The sequence below is a fragment of the Rutilus rutilus genome, assembly GCF_951802725.1.
Source record: "Rutilus rutilus genome assembly, chromosome: 7".
Classification (NCBI taxonomy): Eukaryota; Metazoa; Chordata; class Actinopteri; order Cypriniformes; family Leuciscidae; genus Rutilus; species Rutilus rutilus.
This window is the reverse complement of record NC_140221.1, coordinates 4,922,845-4,947,844: the sequence shown is the minus strand read 5'-3', so window position 1 is coordinate 4,947,844 and position 25,000 is coordinate 4,922,845. Positions and strand designations below refer to the sequence as shown.

Sequence of the window (25,000 nt, the reverse complement as noted above, 5' to 3'; positions counted from 1 at the left end):
TTATGGAATTTGTAGCATTTATTATAAATAATTTATTCGTGCACATGATTTTCTTTTTTTGTTTATTAATGTGCCCTTGTAATACAGTATTTAATCGAAATCCCCCCCCCCCCCCCCCTCCCTCTTGCGGTGAAGTCTCTTCTCTGATGATGTGTTTACTGGCGTGAGGGCGGGACGACCTGTCACTCACATGAGATCCACCAATAGCAAACCACAACCATCCAAACAATTCCCCACGAACAAAACCAAGTGCCGCTCTACATTTTGTCTTTTTTCGAGAAGCTGTTTCACTCAGATATCCGTCATAATAGGGAAGAAAAGTCGATCGCAACTTGTGTTTCGTGCCGACTTCAAGTTCTTGTTTTGGTTGGTGACACAAAAACGGATGATTACAAAGTATCAAACACAGACTTTAAGCACTTCACAGGCCTTGCTCTTACACAAGAAGAGCTTAATATACATTTCCATTTATTTGGAAAGGCACATTCAAAATGAGGAAGAGGACAGGCACAGTGTGACACGGTCAGATCGCAGCATTTCATTTGTAAGTAAAAGAAGTGATGACCTTTTACCTTCCCCAAACTCTTTCCCTTTCCCTCTCTCATTCCTCATCATGCAGTGAAGTGGTTAGCCTGAGACTCTAGACCTGTGTGTCATGCCCATGTTCTGGCCCTGCCAATGAATCCAGCATCCACCGTGTGACTATCCACACAAACTCTCTCTCCTTTTCTGTTTAATCTTTCTGTAATATCCTCAGCATTCACCGGGATGACGAAAGACAATCATTTTATCATTGAAAGCACAAGCATCTTATAGATGCCAGGGTTGAACATGTGATTAAATAGAGCCGACTCCGGATGAGCCACACTCAAAAGCCGTTGTAATATTCGCACACCTGTGACCACACCACACATCAATCAAATGTTATATTAATGCAGCAAGTTGCTGGGTTGCTTGGCAACCATAAACAGCCTACATTCTTGCATTGCACACCTGCGCTATTTTTTTAAGTGATGTGCCATATGCACATCAATTAAAGAGCACACTTTTATTAAAAGAATAAAAACTTTTTTTTGCTTTTTGGATAGTTTTACACAAAATGCTAAATCGCTAAATTAATCATATATGGCATTACACATATAATGAGATCGTATGACAAGCAGTGTGGCATACTATGACGCGTTAGTTAATATCACTATAACTCTTTTTAAAAAAGAAAGAAGAAACACTTTCTGAAGGTCTGCGGTAACGTTACAGATGGCTTTAGTCACTGCCGTCATGTCTAGCAGGTTTTTTTTTGCATCTCACGCCATAGCATTGTGCTTTATTTAAACAGTCAAAGAAGTTCATTTGTTACCTGCTATTGCTAGTCAGTCACAGGTGGTATTATGGGGGGGGGGGGGAGTGCACTTGATTGTACTTACAGTTTGTCTATGCCCCTGCGAACAAGATGAGTCCTGTACATTTAAAATGCGTAAAAGTTTTTGGAGTGCACTAACATATGATTGCTCGAAGCTAATACAGACCTTGATTTTGATTTCATGGGGTTTTTAAATGCAAGAACACATTTAGAAAGCATGCATACTGTGTGTGCATATTCACAGCATTTGTATTTTTTTATGGAACCCAAAAGGAGACATTTATAAGAACCCACATGCAGCTCTTTTCCATATAATGACTGTCTGAAACAGCAGTTTAGCTGGCCTGTTCCTCACAAAAACCTATCACATGGCTTCGGAAGATTTTTAATTTAGCACCAAGTCATACGGACAACTTTTACAACACTTAGTCTCTGCCGTGGCATGGAAGAGTCTTCAAAAAGTCTCTTGCCGTATTCCACAAAACAATGATAGCTTATGGGTTAGGAATGAGTAAATAATTACATTTTCACTATTCTTTTGATGAACACTTAAGCATAGGGAACATGTGGCTTTGGGTCCTACTTGTGTCCAATATATATTCGATATTCGAGTGGAAACTATACTTTGGGCTTAAGGTGGGTCAACAGTAATATTACATGCAGGTATTTTAAAATATAAGTACAATTTAAAAACATGTACACACAATTATTAGTTTAGATGTTATTCCAGTTTAAGTGGATCTGCTTACTGCTTTAATCAAACTTCACGTTATTCTGACGGATAGCTTATAATTGAACAGCTCGTGAAAAAAAACAACAATTTCCAACACGTTACAAGCCGAATTTGTTGCCAGGGAGAAATCAGACATGACAGTCTGTGTACAGTCATTTTAAGTATAATTACCCATCTCTGTTTTCTTCTAATATTTCACATTGTCCTTGTTGATATTTGTTGAAAAGGCTGATGTTTGTTTCTTCAAATACTAGTTTTATTTACCCATGCATATTTTCCATTTTATTTGCGCGCCTCAAGCAGACAGCACAGATGCATGCAATTAAAAAATAAATAAAAATTTCTTCAGAGATGCAACACTGAATTTCCCAGATAACCTTTCAACAAACAATGCAGTCTTTGAATTCTCAAAATCTCTTACATTTTTCATGCGCCCATTAGAAAAAATGTTCTCTCTTTTTGTTTGGTCAGTATGTATACTGTGTGCATATGTGTGGAAATATATATGAGCAAAAATGCAAAATGGCGATGTTGAAAAAAAAGGTTCAAGATGAAAGGCGATACATTGTCATAAGCCTTGTTCTGTGATAACCATTCAAGCTGGAATGTACAAGTTGTTCTCTATGCCAGAGCCAGACCACACCATATTTGCCTGCTAGCTGTGTGTCTGTGTGGAGAGTAACCAGTAACCGTCAACACATGCCAGGTGCCAAACCTCCCCCTTACTCGCCAAACTCGCTCGCTAATCACATTACAGATAAGCAGAATTTGTCCTATAGGCTACTTGTTTGAATGTAAGACAGAGTGAAGAAATGTGATTAAGATCAATTACGCTCTGCACCAATACTGAGAAATCTCAGACAATGTTTTTTTTTTTTTTTTACATTTTCTTCACTAGAATTCCAAAGCATTTAAAACCTGTAAAACTAGTTTTTAATCTATTTATAAATCAATGGGATACGCTTGTCTTAAATGCTGTACGTATCATTATGTATACTGTGCTAAAACAAAAGAGCACGCTAATTTAATACTGTATCCCACAATTCAGTGCACTTCACTTAACCTTCCCTTTTCAGTGTGACAAATGAACCAGAAGATATATTAGTCACTTTTTTTACACATTTTCCTTTTTTTTCCCTTGTTTTTAAAATACAAAATCATTTTTCTCCCCATGATAACTGGACATCAGTCGTTGAATTAAACATGCACATAGTTCAGTGACAAGCTGTGCCGCATACAACAATTTCAAATGCATCTTATATTAAAGCCCATACTTAACGCAAGCACATGCACGCAAACTCTTACATAACCAAGCTCACATTTGTGTTTTGTTGCACTTTTGAAATGTGTCAGACGGCAATTCATGATGTGACGCAGGTATGTGTTGCATTCTCTATAGCTGACATTATCACACTCATGAGACACTGAAATTTGTTAGTGTGCACTCTTGCATTGCTGTGATAGTAAGTAAAAAACTATTCATGTGCATCACTGCATTCTGTTTTATTCTACAGCATTAAAGCATTGCTCTGCTCAACTTCAGCTGCTCGCATCACCAGAAATCACCAGCTGTCACTGAAAATAAATGATGTCTGGTCACTCTGTCTCGGGGAATCACTGCCATATGAACCTCTCTTAAGACAAACTAGACAAGGGGTATTCAATTAAAGTTCCAAGAGATCCGGTCACTATATTTCCTTCCCAGCGGAGGACAATACTTTTTTGGAACTGTTATACATTTCCATCAGGGGAGCCGTAATAAAAGAAAAAGAATATGTTAACTTGGTTTAGTTAAATGGCATCTGTATGACAGATTTGTATGCATTCTCGTTTAGCAGAAGTTTCTATTTTGTTGCTCACCGTTTCTGCTACTGTTGTAAAAATAACCGCGTCGTCTGCTGCCGCTTTACGTCTTTAGCGAGAGAGACGCAACGCACTGAGCGGAAAGGGCTTGAATGAAGCGCGTTTGGCTCTATAGATATAAATATTAGAGGACGTAACGGCGAAAGATCATTACGGTAAGTGACCCTGAACACCTGTGGTGTGAGCCGATCCGGTGTTTTGACACGCTGCTCACTTTAAACTGTAGAAACGGTAAAATGGTGCAATTACACCCCGTGGTCCGGATGGAACTGGAAACGCAGTCCGTCATTTGAATCCCACTGACCTAGACTGTCTGCATGCTAAAATTACAATGACAGAATCACACTACAGCAAAATCACTCAGAAATCAACACAAATTGTGACCCTGGACCACCAAACCGGTCACAAGTCGCACGGGTATATTTGTGGCAATAGCCAACAATACATTGTATGGGTCAAAATTATCGATTTTGCTTTTATGCCAAAAAATCATTAGGATATCAAGTAAAGATCATGTTCCATGAAGATATTTTGTACATTTCCTACCGTAAATATATAAAACATTTATTTTTGTGAGTGAATGAAGCACAATCGCCAACATAAATGGACAACTTTAAAGGCGATTTTCTCAATGTTTCAATTTTTTTGCACCCTGAGATTTCCGATTTTCAAATAGCTGTATCTCAACCAAATATTGTCCTATCCTAACAAACCATACGTCAATGGAAAGCTTATTTATTATTATTATAAATCTCAATTTCAAAAAAATTACCCATGTGACTCGTTTTGTGGTCCAGGGTCACAATTTCAGTATATTAGATCTCTATGTAACATGCAAATATATTCATACACTGGACTAAAGAATGCTCACTAAAAAGTCTTAAACGGATCAAAGCTCCACCGACCTTGATGTTTATGAGTCTTATCACTTTGCGTTTCCGAAACTCACAGATTTATCTCATTACTGTGCATTTTTTACTTTCTCAGAGATACAGTATCAGTCACTCACTCCCTTGTGCTCTGATTAACAAGGTTATTATTTCTGATACGTTACACCTGTGAATACCAGCCTATGCTTGGCATGAGTTTGACTGGAGTTTGTGCCCTTGCATTATACAACCACAAAAATAATCCACCCCATATTGCAGCAATGGCACAGGCATTGTGTAAGATTACATTACAAAATGCCCATAAACTCCAGAAGTCTATAATATAGGCCAGATACGACTTGCATTAACCATTCATGCAGTGATACATCATCACACTCAAGCTTAATACACCACTAGAAATCAAGAGACATTAAAGGAATACTGTTGTGTAACATTCAAACAGAGAGAAGTAACTCCGGCTACAATGTTCTTCCGCAAAACTTACATAGTGTACCTTTAAGTAAAAAAGAAGGGTTAATGGGTCATCCATTATATGGTTTGCTATGCTATGAGTGAACATGGTGTATTTTTCCCACCCGAATTGGCAAAAAATTTGGGCAATGGATGGCTATGACCTGTTATGACTAAACATTTAATACAAGTTACAACTTACAAAATGTCTCAATGCTAAACTTACCAAACGTCTCAATGCATGTAAATCAGCAGATGAGTAATTTTATTGTTTGCGGGTGCTCTGTGGCAGTGGTTGGTCACGACTCAAAAATGTGTTGACGGTTTATTTCGATAGGGTCACGGCAGCAGGAAACAAACACAATGCTATACGACAACACCAATAATATTAAAATCCAAGTAATCTTAGAACTGAGCAGTCAAGATAGCAAAATAAGCAGACTTTTAAAAGGAAGGCAAAAACGTTTGTTGTCGCGAGGATGTGTATCCGTTCAGATCTGTGTCGCAAATTTTGATGCAAATTGATCAGCTACCTGGCAGAAGCTAGAGATGTTAGGCAGAACCCAACACGGGGTCATTGTGTAAACCACCATGCAAGGTAAAAAGACTACATTAAAGAGTATTGTAGGCTCAATACATATCAAGTACAGCACACACACACACAACAATTTTTTTCAAGATTATGATGAGGCACTTAAGAATAAAGTGAATGGGGCCATTTTTTTTTGGGAGGATTTAAAAGCAGAAATGTGAAGCTAATAGTTTAATAAAAGCATTACATTAATTATAATGCTGTAAAGTTGTTCTCTTCATTTTTCCGGTCATTCCACAATCATCAGTCAAAATGGATTTTTGTGGAAATAAACATTTGTCGATTGGACTTGTAGTAAACCAAGAATATTCCTTAAATATGAGTTCACTTGAAGCATAAATAAATATGTAGATACAAAACCATAACAACACATTGCATGAAACCATACAAATTTAGACATTTAGAAGTCAAATTTTGTCTGTCAAATAAAAAAAATGTTTTTTTACTGTCAGCCAGAGCAGTTTATGATAATAAACCAATTAGCAATTTTGATATTGTGTTTGATATTGGATCGCCACTTAATGTTCACTGTAAAATATCAGTTAATAAATATTAATATAAACAGGCTGCTTTAAATATATTGGATGATCTGTCCAGCAGCTTGTTTGACAAAACATCAAGTACTAATGACAGTGACCCCAATCCATCCACCATCATTCCAGGGCAGATGCTGATTTTAAAAGACACTAATTTGATAGACACTAATTTTAATAGGCATTGTAGATCAACCTGATATTAACGTGAAGCCGGCTGGTGGTTTCCGGTTGGGATCTCTCTCTGATCAGTCGTTACGCCACACCTGCTTAGTGCAATCCTTCAGCGTCATGGATGAACAAATGCGTTTTTACTTCAATCAGACATTAGTGCATGAAGTTTCCAACATTCCACACTTTTGGGAATTTTTCGTGTCAACACACTATACTATTTAAACCAGGGCTATTCAACTAGCTTCATCCGAGGGCCGGATTATCAAATGGAAAAGTTGAGGTGAGCCGGTGGGTTGGTTTTGGGGGTTTAGCTTATTCATTGAAACATAACAGTTTCAATAAATAAGTTAAAGTATAAACCTAAAAAAGTATGGTATTTACTTGGAAATGTGGTACCCAACAGTATGCAGATATATAAAAGCATGATCAATAAAAACTTGATCATTTACAACTGTGTACAATTATACAAACTCATAGCTATTGGTGAGAAATAATTGTTATGCTCAAATGAAAATATTCTGACAGTGAGACTTGATAACCACAGGCTACTCACTCCCACTGTATAAAAAATGGCCAAACACAGGTTAAAAACTATACGCACCTTTACAAAGAAACTGACATAATTTCATAATTATATATTCCTCTACCCACCTAATAAATCTAATGCAATATAAATCACTATAACATAGTATTCAATATAAATATTGCACATTTCTGCCCAACCCATGGTAAAGTACTACAGTACATTCATGGTAAATGTTTGTAAGGGTGATTAGGGGATTTAAAGTCTTCTAATTTCGCTCATGACACAACGTTTCTCCTGCTTTCCTCATCAGTCTTGTTGGGAATGTTGATGCTGTTTCATCCGATTTAATACTAGTTAAATCATCGAGTGATATGTGGTTTGTAACAGAGAGGTGTCTGTCGAATTGAAACGCTTCCCACTGGTTGTCGCAACTCTGTTTAATATTAGTATCTGGGACCGAGAGTAAACGCAACTCTGTGTTGGGCCGTGTTGAAACAACTGAAAACAGCGCGACTTGTTGTTACTGTCCTGACCGAGAAACCGCTTCAGATGATTCAGTGACGGAGCGGTCCGAATGAATCAGAATAGTTTTAGACCGTTATGCAAGCACGTTTAGAAAGAATCGAACCAAAAGAATGATTCATTCACGAATGATTGGTATTCAGTCGACAGAAATACGGGACACATATAATAACTGCTGAAATATTCGCACGTAAAACGTTTCTCAGGTCAATCGGAGCGAGTATCAAACTAAATCAGCCGCACCGCCAGGAAAAGAGGAAGGGGGAGGGTGGTGCCGGCGGGGCGGCTGGAGATGATTGGCGGGCCGCCAGTTGAATAGCCCTGATTTAAACCCAAAAAAAACGGCATAGAATAGTGCATAAGTACGCAGATTGGGACGCACCTTGAGTCTAAAAATAGCTCACTTGTCAGATTATATTTCTACATTTTCTGAAGAAAAATGTAAGTGTTGTTTGCTTGTGCAGAATAGCTTTTAGCACGTAGCTTTCGGGTTGCTACTATAGTGCGTTTTCAGGTATTTGCTTGCTGCCAAAAGAGCCTACCTAAAAGTCTATATGATATTCTGGTTTAATAGGGCTCAGATGGGATTCCCCAAGAACTACACTTTAGCATACTTTTAAAACGAACGTGTTTATTACAGAAATAATATGTACTCCAAAGGAATATACTAAAGTGTGAACTGAATGTAATGGTTTCAGACACTTGATTGCGTGTTAATTGCAATTAAATGTAAAATATTATAGTTTGCATTTACATTAAATACAATTAGCTATAACTTTTTACCGATTTTACCCCTAGTAGGACTTAAGTACATCTTTATATTTCATTTCATTTCATTATTACTTCAGTTGTAATGGCAAGCATTTATGGTAAACTATATACTTTAATGTAATTTCTAATGAAACTTCTGTCATGTATTTAAATATATTTATTGTGATGCATTTGAAATTATAAAGTACATTTTTTAAATAATTATTACCTTTAAAATAGTACTGAATAACACACTACAGTTAAATTATAATCATGTACTTTGCATGTGCTAAGTGTACTTCTTTAAAGCATGGCACAAGATTTTAAAAAACATAACTTAAAATGTTAACTTGCCTCATCAGTGCAACAACATCAAAACTCCTCCAATAATAAAAGAAAGGCAAATATCTGAAAAATGTCTTTTGAGCAGGTAGTGGCTTACATGCCGCTGTTCTTTTGACTTTTTTTAAACAATTGTTTTAAAATAATGTTACCAGATAATAAATAAAACGATAAAAAACTCTATTATAAAGCCTAGGCTATATTTAGGGAAATAGACTGGTTTAGAGACTGGCATTGTTACCAACATAAACATTGTTTTGTGATCCTATAATCGATGCAAACTATGTTGATTCGTGCTTTATTACAGATATTGTCACTTTCCATTTTTTGCTTGCAAACTCCAAGTTTCAGGTTCAATTTTTGTGGCTTCGTGCTACTACCTTCCACTGCACTCTTTTCTTTATTTAAGGATATGACATAAACAGGCATGGACAAATGACAGAAGTATGCATGGTGTAGCACTACCATTAAGTGGCCTTTTATTTGATTAATATCATAGTAAATGCAAGTCCATTTTTAAAACAAAATACTAATAAGACTTGAAGAACAAGTACATTCAATATAATTAAACACAGTTCTTTTTCACAAGACCAATCACATTAAGTACCTCTCATCTCCTTAATAAGCTGCACAATCATTCATGCTCATGCTATATGTGATGCATGATACCATTTGCACACCAAAGTTTCATAGTCATGCTTTGCCATGTGTTATTTTATAGACACTGTAGCTGTAATGTTGTTATCCATATCATATCACCATCAGAATACTCATTAATTAACAACAGCACGGTAACAAGGCCTCAGATGGTGATGAATTAACGCTAATGTAGTCCACGATGCATACTGTACTGCATATATTGTGTGCACATCCTTTTGATCACCATCCACGCTGCCAGAATATATGCATATGAATATAAATGGCAGAGAACAGAGGCCATGATCAAAGCCATGTTCTCGGTGTAAACAAAAAGAGAAGGTGCTTTGTCTATACCATGCAGCATGACAAACAGTACAGACAACAATGAATACTTCATGCATATTGATACGGGCAGAGGAGGTAAACGTTTCCTGATAAACACGCAAACACATGTGTGCAGAGAGACTTTAATAAAAGGAGCTCATTAGGGCGCATAGTATGAAGATCTTTCAAAAGCTTTTTAGGAGCACATTAGATGTAACAGACATGAAAGCTTCACAAAACACTCCATTAGCCTCTCGAATATTTCATATATTTCGTCAAGCATAACATTACATACTAAGTGGCAACCCACTTTTTTGGTGGCCTTGATTTTGCAAGTATTTTTTTATGGATTTCTAAATAATTCTTCAGAAAAGTGTCCTAAGCCTTGAACCAAACCAGCCGGCTCTGAAATGAATCACAACATTACGTGAAAATCAGAACAAAAGACAAGACTGCATACTTTATTTTATTGGGGAATTAACTACTTATCTCATGAAGTACTGTGAAGGACATAATCGATTAAAAAACAACAGTACAATATAAAATTAGTCATTTATAGTCATCGAGTATAAAAAATACAACATTATTTTATTCATATTTTTGTAAGTTTACCCTTGTGAAAAAGAAGTGTGCTTAATTGCACTGAATGTGCACTTCTAGTGTACTTCATATCTTAAAAACATATTTAAAAAACGACTTGCAGGTAATATAATATAAATTAAATAAAAGGCCACTTAAGTGTAAGTACAGAGTTACACTTTCACGACTATGTTTCAGTGCAGATTGTAATCTTGTCACACTTTATATAAAGTGTCTTTAACTACTATGTACTAACATTTAAATTAATCATTTGATACATACAATTCACTTATTATGTACATGTTTTTACATTGTACATATAATTAAAAAAAAAAAAATACCTGAATGTATTTACACATTTAACAGCTGTAATTAATTATTAAATTATTTACATCTAAAACGAGTAGCGGCTCCTGATCATAAATGTAGGTAGGGCAGATTCTTGGTCTTAGCGCTAGTTTATGATAAACATTTTGACACTGATAACAGACATGTGTCAGTGTGCCACACATGTCCTGAGAAGTGAGGCCAAAACGTTTCGATCGTCCCCAGGCTGGTCCCAGTATAGGTCTATAGGTCCATGTAATCGAATGGGACGTGAGAGAAACTAAACAATCAAATTGCACTCCAAATAAATGTTTTTCCCAAAGATGGTTTCTGTCATTTTAGGTCTTTTTAATCACGCTGATATAAGTTCAGATGTTCTTCGTTATTTGATGCTATAAAAACGGGTGTTTGACGTCATGATTGACAGCTTCTCTGAGCGAAGTTGTCACTGAGGCACCAACAGACTTTTTTCTGGTGCTTTAACTTTAACTTCTACATTTCCATAACTGTTTATTTCACACCGACATAATGAGATGTTCAGCGGTGAACTGTACTAACCGATTCTGCGGGAGTGTTACCGTGGCTCCACTTCACACTCACTATTGCGCAGACTCGGGTCCCGAGTTCACTGCTGTGGAGACTCAGGTCCCAAATCAGTGCAAGATGTCAGAGGCATATTGGGACATTGGCGGTGTAGTGACAAATTGGGTCCACCCCGAAATCGGGTCTCCTTTAGGACCCCAAGCGATCACATTTGTTCAAATGTACTCTCTTTAGCGCCTGATTACTATTCCTCCAAAATCATGTTATGGTAAATGCCGTTTCAATTACATTATAACGACCATTTATGTCTGTATTAGTTAGCTTATATACTAGCATAGCATACAGATAAACGATCAGCCTGATAGCTTAGTTTATTCACAAATTTGCATTTATACCCTACATATATACTCAATCATCTTTAGAGCCCTATTTTAACGATTTAAGCGCATGGTCTAAAGCGCACAGCTCCAAATCCACTTTTGCTAGTTTAACGACGCGAAAAATGGTCGGCGCGCCCGGCGCATGGTCTAAAAGGGTTGTCCCGATTCTCATAATGAGTAATAGGTGTGTTTGGGGATTTACGTGCATTAAACCAATCAGAGTCTCATCTCCCATTACATATATCTCCCTCTCTTCTGAGCGCAAACGGATCTGCTCGTGCGCGAGGTTAAAGCACGCAAGCAGACCATCTACGGGACAAGCCGGATTCCACCATATCTTTATGTACGCAATAATAATCTTTTACATTGTAATCCTTTTATTTTTAATATTTGGCATGTTTGTGTGCTGCTGTACGTCCCTGTGTGTTTAATAAAGAGTGTATGCGTGTTGTGGACCGGCCTATAGGCGCAAATTATTAACTCGCTCTTTAAATAACAAAAAAAATACTGCGCCATTGACTTTAGACCAGGTTTCAGTCGGCCAATGGCTCAGTTTATTTCAGTTGCCTCAAATAGCAACGCCCAACAATGCTCCTGAACACACCTCGTTTTCAGACAAGCACACCCATGAGCGCATAAATAGGCGCAAGTGCATTTGCTATTTAAACAACGTGGCGCAGGACGTGAAAATGATAACTGCGTCAGGCTGGAACTAGCAAAAAACACTTGCGTCGTGCTTGGCACTGCATTGCGCCGGGTGTAAGACAGGGCCCTTAATGTAATTATGTGTTAAATGTCCAAATATTTCATTTATAAGTTAAACAAATTAATGATGTTCAATTATTCACTAATAATAATTAATAGTTAATCAAATGTAAGAAATTCCATTCAATTGGTTTTATTAAGCACTAATGTGTTTTCATACGCATTATATTGTAAGCTATGTGTATTTTAAATTAATATAATTTGTATATATTAAGGATAATCCTTAACTGACTGTTTGGGGAGACCCGATTTCGAGGGAGGACCCGATTTGTCATGACAGCGGCTTCACTTTTCTACAATGGAAGAGAGTGCATGTGCGTCATCCATCTTTTTTACAGTCTATGGTCTGACCCACTAGCAGTTTGCCAAGAGGTAATCACTCTTACTTTTCAGATTCAAATTATACCAATCTACATTTTTATGTATCTGAAGCTATGACTAGTCTAAAAGAAAAAATGAGATGACTAATTTGTATATTGTAGTGGAGAAAATGCTGTATTGCTGTTCCTACAAATAAAGCTCTTTCTGATTACACCATGTTAGCCACTTAACAAAATAGTGTTGCCTCTGAGGCATTCATGTTACTCGCAGTGAATCAAGAACACATGAGATTCAAACAACAAGACTAACTGTGTTGAGCTATATATCAATGATTCGTTTTCTGTTGATAAAGGTATCCAAACAGTTGCTCATCTGTCTAATAGCACATCATATATGAAATCATCTTTGGTGTTTCCATGACTTTTTCAGAAGTAGAAACGGAAATCGAGGGAAACGTGGATTTGACGTCATGACACGGCCCGTTACAATGGTTATAACTGCGAATGTCTCTGGATTTAAACATTGTAGGAAACATTTGGGATAATGTAAGCACACAATTGAACAAAATATTTAACACTGTGCTGGTGGGTTTTGGACATTTTAATGCAAAAATCTTTCAAAAGCCTGTGCCTTTAAATCATTGTTGTACTTTTTTTGTCGTGCTTTACAGAATTACACTTATTTTGATGAGTGCATGTACTTGATTGCAATGTGTTATTCAATTTTACTTTTGCATTTAAGGTTAAAATGTACTAAATAGCAACTTCATCATTACAAATGTGTAATTACAAATATATTTAAATACATAACATACAAGTGTCAATAGAGATCACATGCTTGTCAGTACATTCGGATGTACACTTTAACCATATTTCAAAAACAATAGAAGATTTTTTTAATTACGTGTACTTTATTCATACTATAAGTGGGGTCAAAAAAGCTAATTGAATTTAATGCTAATTTAAACTATAATACATTTTCATTTAATTACAATTAACATGCAGTGTCTGAGTGTCTGAAAACATTACATTCAGTTCGCACTTAAATATATCCTTTTATAAGTACTCTTTTTAAAAGTCTTTTTTTACAAGGGTATAGCAAAATATTTAGATATATACAAAACAATAGAGTAGTTTGACCGACTCGATTGTCTCATTTGTCACAAGCGATGTCGTATGTACGTATCAAAATTAAACAGCATATAAATCAAAACTACCTGATGTTACCGAATGAAATTTCAACCCAGGACGAGGTGCAGGACCTTAGACTCGATCCACTCCATCTGTGTTTTGATCATCGTTCTGAATCCGATCTGGACATACAGTAGTCTTTGCCAAAAACACTATTTTGTCAGCTTTATGCTCAAAATGTCGCTTTTTTTAAGAAACTTGCCCACATTCAGGTGTTAATAAAAAAGAATGCATTAAGCTAGAATAAAACGTTGTTTTTGTATTGTTGTTGTTTAAAAGCAGAGGGTCTTGTTCTTCTTTTTGATATATATATCTGAATATTGCATGTTCAGATATTCATACAACAAAATATTCTGGGGCCAAAAAAAAATACTGGTGGTGACTGGCAACTTTTTTTTAAACGCTTGTGGGGAAAGAGTTACATTTTATTAATGAAACAGCTCGAAAACATGATATCGCTAGGAAATTTGAAATGACCCATTAAACATGAACGAATCATGCACTGATTTAGACATTTCTCCTTATAAAGAACCTTTGTGGCAAAGTGTTCTATAAAATTGAGTCAAGGACCCTTGTGTTCTATACAGAACCTCGCTGAACCCTTTCTGTCTAAGAGTATGCAATGCACTATGCAATGACATAATTTCTGTAACTTCGGGACATACTCGTGATCTGAGATTAGTTTAGTAGTTTCTCTGGTAAACATTGTCAGAAATATTACAAGCCTTTGGAGTGATCTGAGGTGAAATTAGGTAACAAAAGTGCAAGGAACCCTGAACGTCAAGAATTGCTCCCAGAGATCACACACACACACACACACACACACACACATGGGCGGGTGGGCAGCCATTCCCCTCCTTCTCGCCTGGCCCACAGTGGGTGCACAGCAGCCGCCTGCTACCTGCCCAGAATCCTAATCAGTCCAGGGGTCTGTCTGTCCCCCCGCCTTCCCCTGTCTCACTTATTCTCTCGCTCAGACTCGCTCCACCCACTCGCTCACCCCTCCGTCTCCCGCCCTGCCTCGGACGAAAGGGGCCGATGATCCTTCAAAATTAATTAGATCCCTCCCCACCCCCTTTTTCCAGAAAAAAACTCCACCATAAGCACCCCCCCCCCTTTTCACAGCCCTTGTTTTCCCTCTCCCAAAAAATCTCTAATCTTAGAAGGGAATCTTCTCGGAGATTTATTGCAAAAAAGAAACTGCTGAGAGACTACAGGAAGCGTTTTCCGTGCGTTCTGTCATTGTCACTCCGCTGGCTCTCTGTCACTCAGTAACACAAACTGTCAATACGTCCCTAGAGGTCAGTTTGTCTGGAAGACGCTCGGACGGCTGTGCCCTGCTGCCGCGACAAAGAGCACAGGGTGACTGAGACCAAAGAAAAGAATAATAACGCAGATGACGGACAGGCAGGGAGAAAAAGTAAGAAAGGAGCCGAAATTCAGGTTAATCAGAGACGCTTTTTAATGAGGCGGCCATCTCATAAAGCATGCAGTGTGGTGACTGGAAATCATTTTTATCAGGGATGGGGGGAGAGGGGGGAAAACAAAGAGAGAGGCAAGGCAAGAAAAAGGTGAGGGTGGGGTGTCGGGCAGAGGGAAGGAGGGAGGGGGGGTTTCTGGGAAAGGATGTCAAGCATCTGAATAATATAAATCTCAAATATGCAAATGCGACTTACAATGCTCGGCATTCACACATTGTCCTTTGCCTCTGAGCCTGGTCTTTAATGGCACACAGCAGAAACAATAAGAGTGAGAGGTGGTGCTGAGAATTTATTTACAACGGTACCGAACTATATTCGTACATTAAACCAACATAAATATATTAATGATGCCGAATGGTATACGCTGACCTGCTTTCCTTTTCAAATACTAAGTGCTATTTGGTGTCTACGGTTTGTTTGTAGGTGTTAATAGTCTGCATCACAAGTGTCAGAGTACCGTATTACTCGCGGTGAAAGTATGTTTGAAAACCACAAAAAATAACTTAGAAAGGAACGGAAGCAAGAAAGGAACAGGGCAAGATATTGAAACTGGCAGTGTCTATCTTGTCTAGATTTATGGGCAAGAATAATTCAGATCCAATGAATCACTGAGGCTCTGTGTGATATACTTTTTCCTTTGCTTGTAGGTTTTGGCCAAGTTCAAAATCATAAAAACGTCCTTACTGCAAACATGAACACTGCAACCTACAACATCGATATTCCCCAAAATGTTGTTTTCTCAATAAAGGAAATCTACTAAATGCAGATGCTGATTATTATTAGATCGATCAATCAGATGATTGAGTCAGATATGAGTGTCAAGCCAATAGGTTTGCTTATTGTGAGTAAATACTATAAAAAAAAATAAGTGCTTATGCAAATGTAGCTATTAGCTCTTAATTGCTGTCATTGAATTGTACTGCATACAGTGGGGTTCAGATCTCTGCCGGACCAAAACGATAATCTTATCTCAACCTAAAAAACAAACAGTAATGGGATTGTGGAAAAAAACCTAAGACACATTATGACATTTAGGGCCAGATTTACTAAAAGCTCGCTCCAGTGCAAACTCTCTTTTGGCGTTAAAAACTACGGTCAGGATTTACTAAAGACACGCGCTGAAAAATTGGCGTGAACAGGGTTAATTTTGTGGTTGGACTTATTGCATATGCATTTGTAGGAGTTTCCCTTTCAGATGTAAAATGTACGGGAGGAGAGTATTTAAATGAGTCACGCAACACGATTTGCTAATGTTTGCGCGAGTCAATTTACTGGTATTCGTACCATTATTTACCCCCCAAAAAAGCATGTCTTAAACCAGACGCTAATTCGCACTGCTCTCGGTAGATTGCGCTGGTCATTATAGAAATGATCCGGCTGCGTCTGTGCTCTTTAACTTGCGTCATTAGTAGATCACGCGCAGGACTTTCCACTCCCGTCGCCGCTTTTTTGATATTGCGCTCTCACGCTCATTTGCCCTGTTTAGTAAATCTGGCCCGTAATTATTTTACACGATTGCTTGAGTGGATGCTGCCATTAAAGCGCAAGGAGGACATACCAAACACTGAGAACTTGTGAAATTTGAATCATTTTTTGACAATATAATTTGAAATGAAAATATTAGGCAAAAAAAAAAAACAGAAGCACTTTCACTGGAAACACATCTGGAGTCTATATAAAGGCATTATCCTGGCCATCATTCAATCTGATCTTTAATTATCAGTATTAAGGTCAAACACTATTGTTTTACAGGGTTAATGCAAGCACCTGTAAGTGTAATCACACAGCAGATTTTCAACCAGCTTTCCAATTCATTCTCCATCCTTCCCTAAGCATCCATGCTGTTAATCTAGTCAACATTACACACAAATGTGCAAAAATGGGACCTTTATGGGTACAGCAGCTTAGGCAGTGCCCTTAAAGAGACATCTTTGTACTTCATTTCCCCCTAAAAGGAACATATTAGTACCTTAAAGGTACATATTACAGGATAAGGTATTAATATGCACCTTTTAGGGGTAAATCAGGCACTGCCCCGGGCGTCAAGATGTTGTAAAGGTAACATTTTTACCCTGTAAAACTCGATTTGCTCGCCGTTTAAAATAGACAATGATATGCTATGAAAACATCCTTGATAAAAGAACAACTAAATGATCAATCAATCTCAGGATTTAATTACCATTGCTCCAGTTGTGTGAACCCTACAGGCAGGTTTGCATTAAAAACACCTACACAGCGCATCAGTTGTAAAAAGCGAAATGCTGTTGCCGTTTGTGGAAAAACAATAACTACATACATTAAGAAATATTGTTTTGTTCATGTATTATATTTGCTTTTACGAAGAGGTGACATTTACATAATTTTTTTTTTTTTTTTTATATCCTTTAGGTCTCTACATTTTGAAATGGCTCCTCATGTTTCTTAGTAAATCTGAAATCAACACACACACATTCATCATGAGATATTAGTAACACTGGCTGCACACACACTCTGTTGAGGTCTGTCGTGGTGATGGTAAACTCTGCCTTAGGTTAGAGGAGTAAATTATGTTAGCATATAAATGCAGACCAGACTGCATGAGAATACACAAAGACAGACAGTCCTAATGAATAAAATATCACTTTTGTCTTTTCTTTCTTTTTTTTCCGTTTCTTTTTTGTTCATGATTTTGTGCAATACAAACATTCCTCAGCAAGCTAAAACAACGGACTGTTACCAGTCGCCGAATGAGATGACAAGATATGTGCCGTCCTCTTGGCGGCATTCATCATTTATTTATTTAGCAAGCGTTCATTTTGAGTTGAATAGGTGGCTTCACTAAATGTAGAGCAACTGCTATTGGAACCCTTTTAACGCGCAACAAATTGAGTACAGGATGCACATTAATGGAGCAATTTTTTACATTTTTTTTTAAAACAGTCTGTGATTGTTTGAGGAGAAAGTCTTTTGCTTTTACACCAAGCTGAAAGTATTTAAACCATTCAAATGCAAACCGTCAGAAGCAGAATTCCTACACGATTAGACCTTTAAAACAAGAATATCAATCGTTTCTAAAGCACACAAATAACGCTGTAACCATACGTGGCGAAAAAACAACAACAACAACCCATGTTAAACATCCTGACCTGTTCAGACTGATCCCCAGTGAGCGTGCTCGGCGACTCCTTGTGCATTTCAGATGCACAAAATCTGTTTGCTGATTTACATGAAAACCTACAATTGTTTTTTGACACACTCTTCAACCTTCCACCGCTTTGCCGTCTTCTCAGTGTCTGATTTCTCAAATGTGATTCCGGCACGTGAAAAACAAGGAAGTGAAATACAGAGAGTCGAATGCTCTGCGATTCCTTTACAACAACACACCAGGCCTGACCTGAAACGACCTCACGCTCTTTGGGCAAAGTGCCAAGAAAGTCTTCCGGAGAGAAGCTTAAATTGTGTGTTTATGGCCTATTGCCATCTAATCGTAAAGTTACGCATGTTCCTGCTTTATCTGAAGCTCTTTGTCTTGTTTTGTTGTCAAAGTCATACTCCTCTGTATTATAATATAGGCGTAGTTGTCATCATGCAGACTTTAGATGCTTCTAATTTTTACTCTACTTTTGGTGAAACTAAATATGGATGTTTTTTTTTTTTAAGTCCAAAAATTGTGTTTTTAATTCATTGACATTTTTGTTTCTGAATATTGCAAAAGGTAAATGGCACTTCTGAGTCACAGCTTATTAAAAAGAACATTTCTCCTGCTTTTGTGCAAACTACTGCTAATTGGCTTACTAGGTACTGGTATTCAATCAAATGCCATAAATACTTATTAGCAGCATATAGACATGTCATGGATCCATGTGATTACCACCATAGGGAGTCTCTGAAGGTCCAACCAGTGCAGGTTTTGCATCAATTTTGCTTTATTTCAAAAATCATTCCTATATAAACACTAGAGTACACCGTGAACATACAGTAGATGACATAACTTGCTCTGTTGATGTTTTTTCTATGTTTGCTGTGATTCAGTGCTCCTTTTCAAATGAGGCTCCCACTAAGCTCTGCACGTAGAGAATTACGTGTGCAAATATATTATATTGAAAATGTACAAAGTGCAAGCTCCTATGTTTTGCTTCTCTTTTTTTTTTTTTTGGTGCGCAATATGAAATGTACTGACGTTCTGCATATTGTTCCCATTTTTCGGTAAACAATATTGTACAATTGATTCAATAGGTCCTTCTTATATATTAGTGATATTGGCATCTTGATTTTAACGACATGATTTAGTGAAATATGATGCATATAACACATCTAAGTACACTTACTGTAATATCCATTTGAATAAACATCTCAAGCATCACGCACTTGGGAAATAATAAATAAATAATTCCATACCATTTGCCCGCTTCATTAAAGTGTAAATCCCTGTTAATTTATATCACTCATTATGCTTTTTTTCCCAATTCAAAGGCAACTCTTCAGTCACTTCTATTAACTACAGTTCTGTTGCATTATATCTGGTGTAAAATTGTAAAAGGGGGAAAAAAGGAGAGAAAAAGAGCCCTGTGACAGGCATTTTTCTACGCCTATTTAACCAAACATATCACAAAGATATTTTCAAGATGGACCATTTGACTGTTCATGTGACGGTCTTTAAAATTATTCGAACCCTGGAGCAGATATTGGTACAATTACAGTCTTATCATGTTGGTACAGATGTCCGAGGCAACTGAAAAAAAAAAAAAAAAATCATATCATGAGCAAAAGGGGGATAGCCGATAGAAACAGGAAGTCATGAGAATCCTTAAAAAGATCAGAGTGGCGATACTCCCACTAGTGCTTCAGTTCACACTCGACTCCCGATCTGCAACGCCAGACCCTCTCTGCATGGCATCAATGGGGAATGTGAAGGTTTAGATTGAAAATGATGCCTTGTTTTTAGTTGTGTACGACTGTTGAGAATTGAATTGCCTTTTGATAGTCAGAGCAAAGTCAGCAAATACACTTCAGCCTACAAAAATGGACTCTGAATTCAGCCTGGTTCACCAAAGCTGGTCTTCATTACTATGGGCTTAGGACATGTGACACTCTACACTTTAGATTTAAGCAGACGCCATATTTATCTGTCTTCTGGATGTTATAACAGACCAACAGCAAACAGCAATCAACATTTTCTAACAATCAGTGTATGGTGATCCAAAATTAGTGAAGCTTGTTTCCACCACAGAATAAAAAAAATGAACGATAATTTTTCAATTAGCTCAAAAAAATCGCAATTGTGAGAAACAAAGTCAGAATTGTGAGATAAAAAGTCACAATGACCTTTTCCATTTTTTTTTATTCCATGGCAGAAACAAGCTTCCATACAAAATAGATAAATAGCCTAATTTATACCATTAAAGGGGTCATGATGAACTGCAGTTTTAAAATATATATAAATATATATTAGACCCCTCTTGAAGGAAATGCAGCCTTCAAAAAACAATGCCAATAACATAGTCATTTAATGGCAGTTCATGAAATAGAGTTTTCTTGAGGTCACCCCTGTACTAGAGATCACAAACCACTAATCGTTCATGTGTGTGCACTAGATGTCATTACTTGATTCCCTTAATATCAAGTCATGCTCACGGTAGAGCCAAATGATGTCCAGCTCCACCTCTGTGGATCTAACGGGTGGAGGGATAGGGTTCTGGGTAGGGTTAAGGTGTGGTTGGACCTTCTAGCTCCACCCATTACACCCAAATTACAACTTAAGAGGGGGAGCTGGACTTTATGTTCCACCTATGGCTCTGCAGTGAGCTATGAAAATAATGACAAAAAATTATAATAGCCTGAATAATAAGCACTGAAAAATAAACAGTACATGCCAGAGTTACTAACAGTTTGCAACAGCGCAAACCCTCTTTTGGTGGTAAAAAAAAAAAAAAACTACTGCCAGGAAAGACAAATTAGCGTTGAAAGGGTGAACAGTTGTTTTTGTGGCTGACCGTATGTGCATTTGTTGGAGTTTCTCTTTCAGAAGCAAAATTTATGGGATGAGCAACATGATTTACAAAGGGTTGCTGCAGTCAATTAACTAGTATTTCTGTCAGGACTACTATCGAATATGATCGGCAATTGCATACAGTAAGGATTGGTGGTATGTAGGCTTGCTACGATAGTCTGTGTTACAGGTGTTACACTGTGTTCAGTCGCAACACCGGTTTCATCACTTGAAATTCCCATTCCCATTTGCGCTGCTCTTGGCGGATTGTGTTGGTCGTAATAGAAATGAGCTGCTGCGTCTGTGTTCCTTAATGTGTGCATTGTCAGTAGATCAGCCGCAGAACTTTCCACTCCCATCAGTGCTTTTATGAGATTGCAGTCTCACTCTAATTTGCCATTTAGGAAATCTGGCCATAAGAAGGTAATATAGGGTTTAAAATGAATAACCAAAGTCAAAACTTCCCAATAGTAATTAGTAGGGCTGGGCATTGACACAAATTTCACAATTTGATTCGATTTCGATTCACAAGCTAGCAATTCGATTCGATTACGATTCCGATTCGATTCAATATTGATTATTTTGGATATCAGGTACAATACATGGCACATTTTCTCAAGGAAAACAAATCTCTTAACTAATGCTGTAAACTATGGGAGTAAAATGGTAAAAATTAACTGATTTGTATACAAACACTTAAATTACACTTTTTATAATAATAAAGTTATATGAAATATAAACATTTAAATGGTGGCTGTCATAAAAACCTGCCAGATTTATTCAAACATTATTAAAAATTGAAGAACATTAAAAATTATAATGAATATGTAATATGGTGCATATATTTAGCAAAATGCTCCTCTCTAGAGTTAATTTTTCTAGCTGACTAACGAGTTTATGGTCACTGGATATGGTTTTTCTGAGGTAAATGTGACGTTACATGACTGTTTTACTGACGTCTTTCCACGGTTGAAACACTGATTGAGCGATTCCATGTCACATGATACGGATTTCGATAAGCTGTACTCTACCTTTTAACACACTTTCAGATGCTCATTCATGTTTATTTCGCGCGGTAACTGGTATTATTAAGGCAGAAGAGAAGATCATGTGTTGCTGCTCTTGAGCTGAGCCAGAGCGATCTCACGCCACAGCGCCAACACGGTATTTATGTTTTTGAATTTCGTAAAAAAATGGACGTAATTTGAAATCTGAGACTTTGTTTCATATCAATAGTAACAAAGCACAAAGATCATTGTGATTTATTGGATGGGATGCGCGCTACAATGTTACATTCATTCATCAACTGAAAACAGGATGATCTGAAAACTAGCTATCACCAGACCAAGCTCAATCTTTTAAGATCAACGGGCATAGTTCAAATGACTCTGTATGCAATTGGATAGTCCTTCAACCAATCAGACCAGCGATCCGGGTGACGTACTTTGCAGCGAAAACTCCAGGCAGGAAACGAGTCAACAAACGTGTTGGTTTGGAGCATTGATCAGCGGTTTGCAGAAGCAGCGATGGCATCCAGCGATTTTTGCAGGTTGTCCAAAATAAAACATGAAAGTTAGAGGTATTTACACCCACTCGAGCGATTTGTTTGCTAAACTAAAGAAGCCATTGAGCATCGTCGAGAGGTTAAAAGGAATTGGATTGGATTAAACCCGCCAATAGCGCGCCAAGTGGATAAGCCAGTTTGTGATTGGTCTCCGCAGATTTGTAACGGAAGCAGGATTGAAGAATGTACAGGTTTCCAGCCTGAGCTGCAGGGCGAAATCAAATCGGCCTGGGTTCACCCAGTCTAGGACCGATCGTTAACGGTGGGTCCTTGTGGTAATTACAGTTTGTCAGGCAGGAAATCCAAACGTTTGCCTTTCATCCAGCGACCTCAAATATGGCTTATCATTTGAAACATGCAAGTAGCAACTTTTTATGGCCGTTCTCTCTAACGGTAACCTAGATAAACGTGCGCTATTATTAGGTGCATATCCAAATGTTTTAGCAGAATGTGGAAGCTGAAGTGTAGTGCACTTACTAGATAACATAGAGGCGCCGGCACAATCACTTGCATTTTTTCAACTTAAAATACTAAATTTTTTGTTATACGGAAAAGAGTAATACGCCATTCCAAACTGGGTCAGCCGACACTGACTCAGAAAACACTATTAATAAACAATTAAAATGTGTCATTGCAATTTTTTTCCAAAACATTCATAATCTTTACTTTTGCCAGTGCGTGAGGCATATATTCCACCCCCAAGTATTTAAGTAATTAAATGAATATAAACGTGTGATTATACGACTAAAGGCTTAAATGGAAAATCTAGAAAAATCTTTAGTCTTAATGGTAATGTATATCAACATTAACGCATGCAATTATTTTAAAATCCTTAACGCATTAAAAATAATTTCATGCAAATAAATTACCGAAGCACGTGAAATTGCGTCATTAACATACCTTACATCATGTAGATAGATGATCTTAGAAGTTGGGAGTTTATCACAAGTATCGCAAGTAACCTTGGTAGGGGGGATTTCTATTCTAACCCGATTTCACTTCTCTGTTTGCAATCAGATCAATTTAAGCCGATAAACTCTGGAAAAGTTTTCAGTCCAATAATCCAGTTAATGAATTAATTCAAACAGTGCTATAATGTAAAGAAAACCAGGCTGATTACGTCAGAGAAGTCAGAGAGAATAGAAACTCATGTTGTGTTTTCAGAGAATTATTCATTCCAGTGTGTGTTTCGCTTTAAAACACGAGCTCTGTAATTTTCTGTCATTGTTTCTGAAGAGTGCGAGCCCTCACGCATCGCTCTGTGTGAAATAAAGACTGAACGGAATGTCAAAACATCCTACCGCTGTATGGCCAGATGGAGCGCAAACTACGTTTCTCAGCTGGATAAAGCAAACCAGTGTCTCGCTGGTAAAGTTTTGATGGATGAGGATTGCAATCAAGATAAAGACGATTGCGGTGACGTACAGGAGGAGTCGTACAGTAAGCATGCGTGAGTCTGTTATATTGATGAGCAAACAAACCATGTATGTGCGCTCTCAACGCACTGATCACATTGTATTTAGGCACAGACACATTTCACTAAATTTTTTAAGCATCTCCATGTGGTCCTGTTCGGTATTGCAACTTGACTTGTCTAAAATGTCAACAAGCTCTTTGCTTTTGCACTGCACACAAACTCTACCCCTAAAAGTTTTTTTCTGTAATGTTCATGGGGCTTTGGTGTGCATGAATCTATGAATTATATGGACTCCTTGGGTCCTATCATGCACCCGGCGCAATGCTATGCAATGTTTTTTGCTAGTTCCAGCCTGACGCAATTAGCATTTTCACATCCTGCGCCACGTTGTTTAAATAGCAAATGCATTTGCGCCTATTTGTGCGCCCATGGGCGTGCTGGTCTGAAACCGAGGTGTGTTCAGGCACATTGTTGGCGCATTGCTATTTTGAGGCAACAGAAATAGACCAGGTTTAGAGAAACCTGGTCTAAAGTCAAAGGCGCAGTATTATTATTTTTTTGTTATTTAAAGGGCGCATTGGTAATAAGCGCCTATATGCGGGTCCACAACGTGCATACACTCTTTACTACACACACAGGGACACGCAGCAGCACACAAACATGCCAAATATTAAAAATAAAAGGATTACAATGTAAAAGATTATTATTGTGTACATAAAGATATGGTGGAATCCTGCTTGTCCCGTAGCGTAGATGGTCTGCTTGCG

The 25,000-nt window shown here is 37.6% G+C and overlaps 1 protein-coding gene across 5 annotated transcripts in view; it reads right to left on the bottom strand.

The window, feature by feature from the left end:
* The window catches only part of zbtb20 (zinc finger and BTB domain containing 20), a 68,387-nt gene that overhangs the window by 30,164 nt on the left and 13,223 nt on the right, over nucleotides 1-25,000 (bottom strand). The window contains exon 1 of one of the 5 annotated variants that reach the window (XM_084413479.1): nucleotides 18,410-20,958. The exons of the other annotated variants lie outside the window; for them this stretch is intronic. The gene's annotated coding sequence lies outside the window, so the exon portion shown is untranslated. Of the gene's footprint in view, nucleotides 1-18,409; nucleotides 20,959-25,000 lie in introns of those variants that run through there. 5 annotated transcript variants of the gene reach the window in all.